General features: G+C 46.9%; 1 protein-coding gene across 19 annotated transcripts in view; it reads left to right on the forward strand.

The window, feature by feature from the left end:
• RGS6 (regulator of G protein signaling 6) overlaps positions 1-13,685 on the forward strand; it is a 635,028-nt gene that overhangs the window by 509,326 nt on the left and 112,017 nt on the right. The window lies entirely within an intron of this gene.

A 13,685-nucleotide genomic window follows, 5' to 3' on the forward strand; every position in this document is an offset into this window, starting at 1 on the left:
GATGGAGTCTCGCTCTGTTGCCCAGGTTGGAGTGCAGTGGCATGATCTCGGCTCACTGCAGTCTGCCTCCCGGGTTCAAGCGATTCTCCTGCCTCAGCCTCCCGTGTAGCTGGGATTACAGGTACATGCCACCACGCCTGGCTAATTTTTGTATTTTTAGTATAGACGGGGTTTCACCATGTTGGCCAGGCTGGTCTCAAACTCCTGACCTCAGGTGATCTGCCTGCCTCGGCCTCCCAAAGTGCTGGGATTATAAACGTGAACCACCGCGCCTGGTGAGCTATGCTTATTACTTAGATTTCTAGCAGATAACATATAGTTATTTCCTAAAACTTTGTTCTTAACCTGAGCTGTTTTTGTCATTTTTCAGGGTTTTAGGGGGTGGGAACATATTACAGGAGCTATTAGGTGCATGAGTGTGAGTTGCGGGCATATGTGAGGGTTGTGTGTCTTGCATCTATGCACATGTGCAGGTGTGTAAGTGGGTGTGAATATGTGTGAGCATTGCATGCATGCATGAGTTGTATGTGTGTTGCATCTGTGCATGTGTGCAGGTGGGTATGAGTTAGTGTGAGTGTTGCCTGCATGCGAGTTGGGTGTCTGTTGCATCTATGCATGTGTGCAGGTATGTATGACTGTGTGAGTGTGTGCAGGTACAGCTTCTGTATTAATAAGAGACGGGCAATCACTGTGCACTGATATTGAGGGGTAGGGATTAGAGGGCACCTTGTCTATTTGGGAGGTGAAGGAGGGCTGGAATGAGAGGCTGAAGGGGTACAGAAGAGGAAGGCAGACCCCTGCAGGCCTCAGGGACCTAGCCTCCCTCCCTTTGGTGTCCCTTCCTCTCCCTGCCGGAACCAGAAAAAGTGTGGAGGTCTGAATTACAGTCTCTAAAATCTCTCCTCAGTCTCACATGACTGGCTTCAGTTTTCTCACCAGTCCTCCAAAGCCAGGCCTTGACCCCTTATCTAAACGTCCAAACAAAAAAAATGGAATTAGGGATCTTAGAAGGAACGAGTGGGGCAGGAAATGCACCACCAGGGCAGTGCAGCTTGGTCACTGCCAGCTCCCCTCATGGGCAGAGGGCTGGCCTCTTGCAGCTGACCAGGCACTGAGCGCCATCCCAGGGCCCTCGCCAGCCCTCAGCAGGGCCAGGACACACAAGCCTTTGACTTCCTCCTGTCACTGCTGCTGCCATTCCTGTTTTGTGGTCATCACTCCTTCCCTGTCCTCAGACTGTCCAGCACTCAAGGATGTCCTGTGGTGGCATCAGAGCAGAGGGCCCTGAAGAGGAGTGAGTTGGGTGTTTTTTGCCGCGCCCAAAGCAGCTGGCTGTCCCCTGAAAGATGGCAAGTGGGGAATGATGATGGTGCACCATCGTTCTGCACACCAAGCCCTTCTGGATAGGAGGCCCCCAGCAGTGGAGGGATGGGGGCTGCCAAACGGCATTGCCCAGAGGCCCAGCTCCTGGTCACATAGACTGACCTAGCAGTGCACCAGCTACCCGAGGCAGCCTGCAGGAAAGGTTCACTCATAGCGATGCTGGAATGCCATGAGGCCCAGCCATGAGGTTGAGAACTGGAATGGAGGGAAATGTTTGCATCCTGATGCTGGGAAACAGGAGATCAGTCCTCACCAACGCTGAGATGATTTCCCTCTGGTTCTTAAGCTTGGTTCTCTTTCTGCTTGACGCTTGAATCTCTGGTGTCTGGCAGAGAGTCTGGTGTCTGGCATAGTGCTTTGTATATAGGTCATGCCAGAGCATGCTGGTGACTTTGCCCTTCTAGGACTCTTTTCCATTTCATAGGGACTTGCTGTGAAACCCCGTTTGACCTGGATATAAATGTTAGATGTCATGGAGTCCTGTTAGCATGGTGAGCTGCAGGCTGTTCTGCATGAGTCCTCCTTGAGCCTGCATCCAATACCCACTGCTCAATCAGTCTCTTCTCACTGTTTCCCATTGATCCCAAGTGTGTCCTCTGTGAGCCTTTTCTTGACACTGGGTCACCCAGAATTACTCCCCTGTCTGTGTCCCCATAGCACCCCACAAATAGTTCAATCATAGCCCTTGTAACATTCTGGTGCACCAGTTTAAGGACAGAGCCCTGTCTTATTCATCATTGCGGGTGGATGAATAAAAATGTTCAAGTCGTAATAATGGCAATGACAACAATGATAAACTCACCACTTACTGACCATTGGCTGTGTGCCACAGGACATAGGACTGAACATCTTACAGGTGTTATCCTCACGTCCACTCTCTCAGACTGCACATCTATCATATTCTACAGAAACTGAAGGATAGAAGGTCACAGAGCTGGTGGAAGGGGAGCCTGGATTCATACCCAAGGTCACAGAGCTGGTGGGAGGGGAGCCTGGATTCATACCCAAGCCGTGTGCCTCCTGGCCACTCCTATGGGTGAAGGAAAGCAAAAGGCTTAGCTGTAGCTGGGATGGAGAAAGAGGAATCTCAGGCTTCTCGTGATATTTTGCCTCAAGAACTGGAAATTGATCTGGGAGTAGATCCCACACTGAGGGAGAAGCCCCCAGACCAAGAAAGGTTGGGCTCATCTATTTGAATGAAAACAGAGAAGCTTGGAAGACCCAAGGTAGGGCAATTCCTGAACCGTCCAGGGCTAGAAAACCTGTAGCAAAGGCCTGGGAAGATGGGGCAGAAAGCCTAAATTATAACTTAGGAATCTCCACCAGGAGATCAGCTCCAAGACAGCTTCTGGTTTCGGCAGATGGAAGGGATACTTGATGGAAAAGGAGGGAGGGTAAGTGTCAGAGACTGTGCTAAATGTCTTTACCTACATTTCCTCATTTCAAACTCTCACAGAACAGAGTCTGAGGTAGATTCTAGGGCTGGCCCAATTTTGCAGATGGGTAAACTGAGGTTCAGAGCACTATACCCGTGAGATCTTTGCTCAAGAACATGTATGTCCCAGACCATGCTTGAAACCTGGTTTACTCACACACCCTGCTGTGCAGACCTCCTCTGTTCCAAGGTGGTGGCAGACTTCAGTGTGCTTTGCAGACTTTCAATCTCAGCACATGCTGTGGAAGTGCTAGCAGTGTTGCTGTGCTAACCCTGTGGTTAGGCTGATCACAGTCCTGGTGAGTAACTATGGCCTGCAGCCCTGGCATCTGAAAGATGACCCCTTGCCTCTCCTGCTGTCCTCAAGAAAGCCTTAGCCCCCTAGATTATTTTCAATATAAAATGTTCATAAACTACTTTTCAGATTCAAATTTGCACAAATGAAGTGACCGTTAGACACCACTGGAAGGTAATAAAACCCCCAAGCCTGCCAGCCATCAGGTCCCTCCCAGCCATCCCAGAAATATGCTCAGCTGCCCTCGAAACATCTGTCATGCTCTCTGGTGGGTGCTACTGGGCACCTGACATTAGATCACTTCTCTCCCAAAGCTGCAGCTCTGCTTATTCGATTCTTATTTCTGCCTTTGGATTGAGTGGAAGGCAGTCATCAGTGACAGCCACCCTCGGGGAACAGAAACGATGTCCACAGTGGCAACGATCCTCCGTCTTCCTGCACTGAGGCCTAATCAATGTAGCCCATACCCAGCCTCCATTTAATAAGCTGATTGTTGAGCTAAATCCCGCACACTCTCCCCTTGCCCTGGACGCTTTTGATTGACAAAACTAATCTCTCCTCCACCCCCACGTCTGCTGCTGCCCGCATCCTCTTGCAAATCATGTACTCGGCTGCTGACAATTAGATATAAGACTTGGGATTCGGACGTGGGAGGGTTATGAGGTTATGAATCAATTGTGGGGGCTCAGGTGAGATAACAAACCAGGGGAACCCATTTCAGACACCTCGCCACAGCCCTCAGAGCCTCCTGGTTGATTTATGAGTTGGTAATAACCTCGCTGGGTCTCCTGGCCCCTATTATTTTTCATAATGCACAGGGAAGTTTTAAATATCAGAGAATGGGGAAGTGCACAGTCTGAGTTGGAGGGAGGTGAGGGGGGATGGGGCTTGGGGGAGAACAGTGGCCAAGGGCTTCCCCGCAGCTGATTGTCTCTCCTGCCCCATCTCCCCAGGCCTTCGCTGCAGGTCTTCTAGTCCTGGACGGTTCAGGAATTGCTTTATCTTGGCTGTTTCAAGCTTCTCTGTTTCATTCAAATAGATGAGCCCATCCTTTCTCGGTCTGGGGACTTCTCCCTGAGCGTGGGATCTACTCCCAGATCAGTTTCCAGTTCTTGAGGCAAAATATCAGGAGAAACCTGAGATTCCTCCTTCTCCATCCCAGCTACAGCTAAGTCCTTCGCTTTCCTTCTGTGGGTCACCATGGGGTGCCGTTGTCATATACCCATGGAGGCCAGCAAGCTGATTTGGCCAACCTGGGAGAAGACCCCAGGTTGATGACCCCTGGTTTAGGAGTGCATATGGCAGGATGCTTGAGGGATCACTGGGCCCCAAATCGTATTTGCTGTGTCTGGATGTAATGCCTCCCACCTGTTCAAGACCACGTCAGAATGACTCAGAGACCTGCCTGTTAAGAAGGGAAAATTATCCGCTGGACAAAAGCCAGTCAAAAAGCAGGCTCACCCTGCAGTCTGGAAGCCAGTTGAGCAGTGAGGACAGGCCAAAAAGGTGGGAGGGGGCCAGTGAGTGTCTCTCAGCCTGGAGGTAAAGAGCTGAAGACTTTACCTTTCCTTCTGCCTGCTGTCCTCTTCCCAGTGACAGCCAGTTTTTAATAAGGAAAAGGAGGAGGCTTTGAATTGCTACCTAATATTTGTTTAAGTAGTAATTTGTTGAGATTTCTCTGTTTTTTTTGAGACGGAGTCTCATGCTGTCACCCAGGCTGGAGTGTAGTGGTGCAGTCGGCTTACTACAACCTCCGCCTCCCAGGTTCAAGCACTTCTCCTGCCTTAGTCATCCAAGTAGCTGGGACTACAGGCACCTGCCACCATGCCCAGCTAATTTTTGTATTTTTAGTAAAGACAGGGTTTCACCATGTTGGCCAGGCTGGTCTCGAACTCCTGACCTCAGGCAATCCACCTGTCTTGGCCTCCCAAAGTGCTGGGATTACAGACAAAAAGATGTGATTTTTTTTTTTTTAACAGTATCAGTGGGTGAAAGACCCTGAACCTTTCCTCTAAAGCAGTGTTTGTAAACTGCCTATATGATGTCTGGTACTAGATTGTGATGATGTTTTCAAGGGCCACAAAACAATTGAGGAAAAATTTAAAACATACTGAATATACATGTGTGGGTGTTTATGTATTATGATGTGTATTTGAATACAACTATCAACGAATAAGCATTCATTAGACCCCAACTCTGTACCAGATGTTTGTTTACTCCATGCCAGGGATAGAACTAACAGGGTCCCTGCTCTCTTGGAGCTACAGTTTAGTGGGCGTTATGGGTTGAATTATGTTCTCTCAAAAATTCATATATTGAAGTTCTAAACACTAGAACTCCAAAATGTGACCTTATTTGGAAATAGAGTCATTGCAGATGTAATTAGTTAAGGTGAGATAATTAGGGTGGGCCCTAATCTGGTATGACTGGTAGTCTTATTAAAGGGAAATTTGGGCCAGTCATCGTGGTTCACACCTGTAATCCCAGCACTTTGGGAGGCCGAGGCAGGAGGATCACTTCAGCCCAGAAGTTAGAGACCGGCCTGAGTAACATAAGGAGACCCTGTCTCTACAAAAAATTTAAAAATTAGCCAGCATGGTGGTACATGCCTGTGGTCCCAGCCACTTGGGAAGATCGGGAGAGGCCTGGGACAGATTCTCCCTCACAGCCCTCAGGAAGAACCAACCCGTTCGACACCTGGATCTTAGCTGTCTGGCCTCCAGAACCATAGACAATAAATTGCTGTTGTCTAAGCCACTCAGTTTGTGATACCTTGTCATGGAAGTCATAGCAAACTAATATAGAAGAGGAAACAGACATCGATCAAATAATTACATTGTGGCTAATTCCAAACTGAGATAAATGCTTCAAGGAGAAAGAACCTTGTTCTCTTGACGTTGAAAGCCAAAGGACCTTGAGCCAGTTTGGAGGGCAATGAAGGCCTTCCCGAGGGAGTTAGGGCTGAAGGATGTGTTAGAGTCAGCTAGAGCTGTGTTCCCCAGCCTTTTTGGCACCAGGGACCAGTTTCATGGAAGACAGTTTTTCCATGGACCAGGGTTTTGGGGGATGGTTTCAGGATGATTCAAGTGCATTACATTTATTGTGCACTTTATTTCTATTATTACATTATAACATATAAGGAAATAATTATACAACTCACCACAATGTAGAATTAGTGGGAGCCCTGAGCTTGTTTTCCTAGACAGTCGCACCTGGGGGTGATGGGAAACAGGAACAGATCATCAGGCATTAGATTCTCATAAGGAGCGTGCAACCTACCTGGCATGCACAGTTCACAATAGGGTTCACGCTCCTGTGAGAATCTAATGCCACTGCTGATCTGACAGGAGGCAGAGCTCAGGCAGTAATGTGAGTGATGGGGAGGGGCTGTAAATACAGATGAAGCTTCACTTGCTCACCCGCCACTCACCTCCTGTTGTGAGGCCTGGTTCCTAACAGGCCAGGGACCATTACCTGTTGGGAGGCTGAGGACCCCTGAGCTAGAGGAAGAGGTGGGAGGAGGAAGGGAAGGCACGACAGGCCCAGGGAGTAGCAGATGCAAAGATCCTGTGGTGCAATGGAGACTGTTGCATTCTGGGAAGGGAAAGGCAGTCCCAAGGCAGGAGAGGTGGGGGAAGAAGAAGAGGGTGTTGGGATGGATGCAACCAGAGCACCCCAAACCAGAAAGATGTTTACTCCATTACCTTCAACTGAATTACAGTGGGGTGAGGGCACCTATTTTGCTTTCTGCCCTCACTTCTGGGAAATGCGCATCCTGGATCACAGAAAAGCTGCTGGGCAGAGGTCCCAGTCTCTCAGTGAGGCCTCACCAGACTAGTAGAGTTGTCCAGCCACAATGCCCTCCTCATTTCCCCTTCTGTCCAACAAGCTGTCTATCGGAAGATCCCAGCCTAAAAGCACCAGAAGACATTTTGAGTTTCTCTAAGGCCTAAAATTTAAAAGCTGATAAGTAACACAAGGATTCCAAGTTACTGCTGTCTCTCCCAGCCACGCAGATGACTGGGTTAGACACTTGGCTGGTATGAGGTCCCTGAAACATGGACTCTGTGAGTAGCCAATGTGTATTAATATTAATGCTTATGATATGTCAGGCACTCTGCATGGGTTCATTACCCCTCACAGTCAAGATGATGGGTCCCATTATTACTGTCCTGTTTTCTTTATTTTTGAGATGGAGTTTCGCTCTTGTTTCCCAGGCCGCAGTGCAGTGGCGCGATCTCAGCTCACTACAACCTCCACCTCGCAGGTTGAAGCAATTCTGCCTGCCTCAGCCTCCCAAGTAGCTGGGATTACAAGTGCCCGCCACCACACCAAGCTAATTTTTGTGTTTTTAGTAGAGTCAGGGTTTCACCATGTTGGCCAGGCTGGTCTCAAAATCATGACCTCAGGTGATCCACCCACCTCGGCCTCCCAGTGTACTGTTCTCTTTTCATGTGAGGAAATAAACGCACAGGGCCAGCAGATGACTTGCTAACAACCAAATCATTTCAGCAAAACCATGAACCAGGCATTGTGAAGAGAGTTTTGTACACCTGGCCTTATTCTTAACTAGACAGCACTTCACCCTAGTTGACGTATGAAGAAATGGAGATCAGGGCAGGTGGTGGGTAAGGGACCTGCCCAGGTTCCCACCGTTTGTAAGTGATGTACCATGAGTTGCTCTCAAGTGTGTCTGACTTTATAAATGCTGTACCTTATCATTTCCTATGCTTGGTAAGCAAGTGAGTGTGAAATTTGCCACGGTTTTCCTTGGAAAAACTCAAGCCCATTGACCAAACAATACTACTTGAAAATGACACTGAACTTTTTCATCACTGTGTTTCTCCACATGTGTTCCCTTCCGTCTTACTGCCAGCTACTCATTGTGCTCACCCTCCAAAGCCCAGTTTAACATTTCCTCTTAGTTAAGCTTTCTCTGCTAGCTGATCATTGCATTTTTTTTCAACTAAGGCATAAAAGAAAAAAAAAAAAAGACGGTAAAGATTGCCCTACTTAGAATATCCTTCCATTCATTTGCAAAATGGAGATAATAATATGCTATTTACAACATAGGATTAGTATAGCAGGATTATTCCAGAGCCTGGAATATAGAAAGTACTCAGTAAATTATTAGTTCAACAGCTAATAATAGTACCAATTATTATTATCACTAAATTAATGCCTCTGTTTCAGGAAAAAAACTGAATACATACAGAATATCGGTTTTCTAATTGTTTTTTCTTTATACTACTTGGAAAGTTATACAGAGTTAAGAGACACAGAATAGTATAGTGGAAATAATATTTGGCATGAAATTGCCTGGATTCCAACCTTGGCTCTACATCAGTAGTAGCCTGTGGTCTTGAGCCTCTCTGGGCCTAATCTTTAAAATGGATATAATAATTATCATATTGGACATAATTATTGTCAAGATGACATACGATAACAGGGTCAAGTGCCCAGCTCTGGCCTGGTACACCATGGGCACTCAGGAAATGTCACTCCGCCTTCATAAGCATTGGCCTGTGCATGACATCTATGTGATAAGGTGGCCTGAAGCTGTCCTCCCCACCCAGAGGGGCAGCAGAGGCCTGGCAGGAATGTGAAAATCCAATGGATCAAGTCATAACCTTGACTGAAGAGTATGGTGAGTTCACTCATGGCAGGAACCATCTGATCATTCATACGGCTCCAGAAACATTTTACTCAAAAGAAAGTGTCTTTCCCCAACAGTCAAGGTTGATAATTAGTTTATGAATTGCTTCATTTATCAGTACTATGATGTACTGTATAATCCACCAGGTTTCAAGTTACTGGAAAGTTGCAGGTGATGGGAACCAGTCTTTTTATCAACTTTGCATAATCTGATCTGGGCTCGGATTGATAGAATGCTTTGGGAAGAATCAGGGGAGTGTTTCATACTAGGATCTCCTGCGGTTCTGATGCGTTAATGGGAGGAAGGTATCCCTGTCAAATGCTACAATTTTGGAGGAGCTTAAAACACCTGAAGACAAAGCCCTAAATTTTATGAGTGTCTGCCTGAAACCAGAAACAGAAACCCCTTACAGCTTACTCAATAGAGTTAATTCAGCATGGAAAGGCACCAGGAAAAGATCACTGCGTCCTACTCCCACCAAGTAAACAAGCTAACAAACACAGAGGAGAGGTGCAGGTTGTCACCCTTCGGCCAGGACTCTGGGTGGACAGCCCTGTCAGAGTCTATAAAGGGTCGCTCTGAGGCTCCAGGAGTGGCAGATGGCCAGAGAGTGGCCAATTGGAGGCACACTATTGAGCCTCAGGATTGAGCCTCCCACTGTTTACCCCTCAGGAAAAAGAGAGCTTTGAGTCTCCTGGCCCTTTCCCCAGAGAGCAGGAAATGGCCAGGGCTTGAGGATAGCCAGAGGCCGTCCAAAGTTACCCATACCATCTCCACTTTGGCCTCAGAGGCCAGCTCTTTCTTCTCTCTGTGCTTTTTAAAATAAAAACTTATTTTTCTAGTGTAAAAGTATTATATGAATGTTCTATGAACTTCAAATAATACAGAAATGTAAAGAATAGAAATTTCCCATTATTTGATGCCTCCCGCTCCCCAAAATAACCTAAAGTTAACAATTTAAATATATATCCAGAATTTTTCCTGGCCATATTTATATATATCTATACATATATAATTAATAGAACATAAATATTTTACAGTAACCCTGTTCTCAAGATGCTTTTCCACTGTAGATGTTTAATAAATATTTATTGCATGAATGAGCCATAATTTATTTATTCAATCCTCTATTAGAGGCCTTTGGTTTGTTCCCAGTCATCTAATAAACATGATTTTAGATATAAAAGACATAATTGAAATACATATAACACATACAGAAACATAACCCATAACTGCATATCATAAATATATCCTTAAATATACTAATAAAACACGCATGCAATGGAGAGGTGTTTTGAGTGCCCTCTGGTGTATTTCCTGGATATCCCTGGAATATATATTGATAAATCAGCCTCAAAAAGAATGCTTTCAGACAGTGTTTTAGGATCTGTGGGAATAAAGGGTGGCCATCCTGCATTTGTTATGTTGTTTCAACATAGCATTTGTTATGTTGTTTTATTAACTTTAAGTCCTTGGCAAAGCAGCTTGACTAAGATAAGATCCAGAAACCAGTCGTGGTAACAAGGCAACAATTAATTTTAGATAGAACAGAAAAGGAATCCGCTTCAAATTCTGTTTAGAACAGGAAGGAAAGGGTGATCGTGGGTTAGCAGGAAGGAAGGAAAGAGGCAAGAAAGGAAAGTGAAAAAAGAATGGAAATGCTTTCTCCTGCTGGTGATTTGGATGTTTGGACTACTCTTGTCAGATGCTACAGCGTAATCACTGTAAATGTTTTAAAGGACGCGATATTATGACAGATTTCCCTTTCTGACTTGTTCCTGGGGCTGCACACACAATGATTTACTCCCTGCCACGGGCTGGAGGCTTGGCCACTCCTGGGTTGGTCCAAGGAAGCCTGGAATACCCAATGCCTGTGAGAGTGAGCACGTCCCCCTGTCTCTAGGTGTTGTTGCTTGTGCTGAAATGGAGTCTACCAAGCATTGCCATGGCATGGAAGGGATGGTGGCGGAGTAGATGCCACTGCAGATCGAGTGCAGTGTCCCAGGCAGCCAGGGGCAGCCGCTCAGCCCTTGCCTGGACCTGAGGACTGTTGCATCAGCCCCCAGATGAGATAGCAGCTGTCATGGTGGCTGAACCAGGGAAAAGAAACTCCACTCTGTGGTCTCCATGGGGCTAGGGAAAAAAGGAAATGGGTTTTTGTGATTTTCCCTTCTTTAGAAACAAAAGTGCTTAAATGTGATTCTTTAGCTCTGTAAATGCAAACCACGGCCTGGTGGACTGGGGAGAACAATTAGGCCAAAGGCTGAGCACAGGAAGCCAAAAGTGGGTGGAAACCCAGACAACGGTGCTGAGCCGGGGGTTGGGGTGGTAGGGGGAGCGGATATGATAGCAAGGAAGGAGTTTCAATGTGAATGAATACTAATTAGTGACATGGATATTAATGATGACAGTAATTAACAGGGGAAAGGAAGGGCTGTCATTGTCCCAGGGTGAGTAATCAATCTTGGCAGGTGATAAATAATGGTTCAGCAAGCTCAGCAGAAAGATAATCCGCAGGCCTGGGGGAGAGCTCAGCTAATGCAGGAAACCTCACAGTTTCTAGGCAACCCACAGAAAAGAACTATTTTTTTTTCTTTTTTGAGACAGCGTCTCACTCTGTGGCCAGGCTGGAGTGTAGTGGCGCGATCTCGGCTCACTGCAACCTCCACCTCCCGTGTTCAAGCAATTCCCCTGCCTGAGCCTCCCGAGTAGCTGGGACTCAGGCACGTGGCACCACGCCTGGCTAATGTTTTGTATTTTAATAGAGACAGGGTTTCACCATGTTGGCCAGGATGGTCTCAAACTCCTGACCTCGTGATCCGCCCTCCTCAGTCTCCCAAAGTGCTGGGATTATAGGCATGAGCCACTGCGCCTGGCCAGAACTATTTTTCTTTTGAGGAAAAAACAGATTAGAGTATCTCTCCCACCCCCAGCTCGGGACTACAGTTCTTATTTGATTTCTGCTTTGTTCTTCATTTCCTGGGACAAATGTTAAACTTGTATAACTTGGAGGAAAGGGACACACAGGCACATGTACACACACACATATTCATTCTCTCTCTCTCTCTCTCTCTCTCCAAGAATACGAATGAATAGGAGTGTTTTTGATCTAAAGTTTGACTCACAGATGCCGTCCAGGAGTAGCAAGAGTGAGGAGAAGCCTAGAAGTGCTGCCTTTGAGGTTGGCGCGGGGAAACTGCAAAATTGCAAGGCTGTGTCGGCAAAACTGGGGCACACAGGAGGATGAGGATGGCCCTGGGGGTCCCACTGTGCAGGGTTACTTCACCTGCCATGGACCCAGAGAGAAACAAAATGTCTAGGCTTTCTGTCCTGTACCAGTCCCACTTCTGGCCACCAGTCACATATCTAAGAAAACTGATTTCTGGGAAGAGGGCAATCCTCATGAAGCCCCTCTGCTGGATCCCCAGGCCTTCAGCCAGGAATCCAGCCCAGGAGAGTTCTTGGCACATCCCCTCCCTCTCACCAAAGCCTCAGACCCACGGTAGGACTCTGATATCTAAAATGTCTCCCCTTGCAGGCTGTGTTCCATCAAACAATTTGGAGGTGACAAAGCCACACCTTCAATGGTCTGCACTGGTTTAAAGTGAGATCTTTGGGTGGCAAAGGTAGATTGACCAGAAATTCAGAACCTTCCAGAAAACTGAACTCCTCTACTGCCATGTACACAGTGCTGCTCTCAGAACATTGTTTGCGGGTCGCATTTTCAAAGAGAGGCAGACAGAAGGGAACATACTCAGAGGATTGGGAATATATGGTGAGGAACTCCAGGCCACACCCTGCAAGGAAGCAGCTGAGGGACCCAGGCCTGTTGCACTTGGAGGGAGGACGTCGCTGGTATGCCGCAGGGCTGTCTGAATAGCTGAAGGGCTGTCGCACAGAGTGGTTAGGTTGGGGTTTGTTTTTCTATCATCAAATGGCAAAACTGAGGCCAAAGGGAGGGAGTCAGAGAGGGGCAAGTTTCTGTTCAGATAAATCAAGGCTGATTTAACTGGGTCAGGCTGGGTAGGGGGGAGTTTGTGAGTTTCCAGGTACTAGGGATTCTAAACACAGGTTACAGCACCTCTTGTCCAGGGTGTTGTGAATGGGACATGTATTGGCTAGGGTTGGAGTAGACAAGCTTTAAAAGTTCCTTCAGACTCTTAAGATTTATATTCGTTAAGGTAATACTAGATACCAAAACAGCTAAGTCCCAAATTTCAGGGGCTTAACACAACAAAGTTCAGTCCTCAATCAAGTCAGAGCCCCACATGGGCATAATGTCCATGGTTGGAACCATGGCTCCCTCCCTATTGTGGCTCTGCATTCCCCCAGGTCTTTGGAGTCCCCCACATCCAGCCAGTAGATGGGATTGAAAGGGGCAGAGCTAAGGAGAGCCATGTAGGAGGTTTTATGGTCCAGGTCTGGAAGTGGCATATGCCATTTCTACCCATATTCTATTGGCAGAACTCAGTCCATATCTAAGTGCAGGGGAGTCTGGAAATGTAATCTAGCTATGGCACAGTGAGGAGAGGAAAGAGGTCTTGGTGAATACATAGACGTTTCTGCCACAAATGCAGGGACACGTTCATTCAGGATAGGCCTGTGCCGGAAGAGATGAGAGTTTTGCAAGAACCTATGAGGTCACCTGTGTTGGTCAGCCCTTGTAATTGATGGTAGGGAGCTGATGAGGCCTCCTTCTTCAAGAAATGGTCTGGGGGCCAGGCATGATAAAGCTTCACCTAGCACGTCTCGGGGAAGTCCTCTATAGACACTTCCTAGAAACATGAATATAAGCTCATCCTGCATCATCAGAAGTGAGTGTTTTTTGGACAAGAATGGAATTGTAACTATGGAAGTGTACTGAAGAATGGAAAGAGTTGGTTAGGACAAAAAAAAGTGCCCATATTATCCTGCTC

The sequence above is a fragment of the Pan paniscus genome, chromosome 15 (genome assembly GCF_029289425.2).
Source record: "Pan paniscus chromosome 15, NHGRI_mPanPan1-v2.0_pri, whole genome shotgun sequence".
Taxonomy (NCBI): domain Eukaryota; kingdom Metazoa; phylum Chordata; class Mammalia; order Primates; family Hominidae; genus Pan; species Pan paniscus.